Source organism: Silene latifolia, chromosome Y (genome assembly GCF_048544455.1).
Source record: "Silene latifolia isolate original U9 population chromosome Y, ASM4854445v1, whole genome shotgun sequence".
NCBI classification, from domain to species: Eukaryota; Viridiplantae; Streptophyta; class Magnoliopsida; order Caryophyllales; family Caryophyllaceae; genus Silene; species Silene latifolia.
Window position 1 is genome coordinate 208,479,012 of NC_133538.1, and position 1,898 is coordinate 208,480,909.

Below are 1,898 nucleotides of genomic sequence, written 5' to 3' on the forward strand. Positions count from 1 at the left end.
TTTGATTTTCTTTGATTGTTTTTAGTTGTGCCTTTCTTTACCTTGGGGAATTCAAACTCCTCAAGATTTGTTCTCATTGTTTTAAAGTTGTTTGATATTTTGCATGTCTAGAAGATCACAAGGTAACTTGTTACCCATTGATCTTGAAATTCAAATAACTTTGACCGACAATAGAAGACTTGCTAGAAATACTTTGAGAGGTATTGGTGAGATTGTGGACATTCAACCAAATAATATTGAGTTCATCAACCCTTTTGTAAGAGAAGGAGAGGATAACCCAACACATAACCAACCACAAAATCAACCCACAATGCCTAAATTTTCATCACATTTCGTACCAACCGAGGAGAACCTACCAAATGGTACTCCCACACCACAACATTTGACCGGTAATTTCATTGCAAAATCCCCATTTATACAACTAGTTGAGAAAAGTCAATTTGGGGGGATGCCTAGTGAAGACCCTCATTCTCATATGAAGACTTTTTGTGACTATTGTGATGCGATTTCTCAAACCGGAGTGACTCAAGACCAAATTCGATGGGTCTTATTTCCTTTTTCTTTGATTGGTTCAGCGAAACAATGGTTGAAGAGCCTAGATAAGGCTACTCTTGGTATTGACTCTTGGAAGAAATTGGCACTTGCTTTCTACAAGAAATTATATCCTCCGGAGAAGACTAACATCTTTGAGAGCCCAAATCACAGGGTTCAAACAAAGGGATGAAGAATCCTTGTATGAAGCATGGGAGAGATTCAAGGATACTTTCCGATCTTGTCCACATCATGGACTTAGCGAGTGGTTCCTTGTACAAAAATTTCGGAATGGTCTATATGAAGACTCCCGAAACATTCTCAATATGGGATCAAATGGTATGTTTACCGAAGTTGATGATAATCAAACATGGAACAAGATTGAGGAAATGGCGGTCCATAACTCACAATATAGTAGACCTCGTAAGGCTACTAGAGGAGGAAAGCATGAAGTGGACTCTATTACTCAATTGGGTGCTCAACTTAGTGCTCATATTGATACCATTAATTTGAAGTTTGAGAAGGCTATGGCTAAGTTTGAAGAAGCCTCCAAATCGCCTAAGCAACATGTTAATGCAATGGTGGCATCTTCATCAATTCCTAGTGGAGTATGTGAGAGTTGTGGAACTTTGGGACATGACCAAAGTGAATGTAGGGGAACAAGTGAATGCTTTCCAAGCATACAAGAGTGGTACCCCTTATTTCAACTATTACAATGAAAACACCAAATTTCATCCCAACCTCTCATACATAAGCCAAAATGTTCAAAACCCTCAAACAACATACACCCCACCTCCAATGAGAAACCAAGCTCAAAGACCCTTTTTCAATCAAAACCAAGGTTTTCAAAACCAAACTCCATACAATAAAACAAATGACCAAGGTTTTGATGTTCAAAAAGTGGTCCTCCAAATGCAAAAGAACCAAGAAGAATTTTTCACTCAAATGCAAAAGGATAGCCAAGTAAAAGACATCACCATTAACAATATACTAGCTCACACAAATATGTTGGAGACCCAAATGTCTCAATTGGCATCTTCAAGTTCACAAAGACAAAAGGGGCAATTACCACCTCAAGGTAATCCCCCAAGACAAGAATCGGTGAGTGCCATCCATTTGAGGAGTGGCACAAGGTATGAAGGGCCGAAGAGGCCCGTTGATGAAGATGTTGTGAATGCTAGTGACAAGGAAAGAGTTATTGAAGACTCTAAGAAAGAAGAAGAACCCGCCACCATTCAAGAAGTTTCAAAGGAGAATTAAGAGAAGGCTAAATAGAAAGAGCCTATTGTGATTCGGCTTCCATTTCCAAGTCGTCAAGCTATGCCTAAGTTTGATGAACAACTTGAGAAATTTATGGAGATTTTCAA

At 38.9% G+C, this 1,898-nt stretch overlaps 1 pseudogene; it reads right to left on the reverse strand.

Annotated features, from left to right (window-relative positions):
* Positions 1-691: 691 nt before the first annotated feature.
* Positions 692-790, reverse strand: LOC141634978 (small nucleolar RNA R71; annotated as a pseudogene).
* Positions 791-1,898: the final 1,108 nt, after the last annotated feature.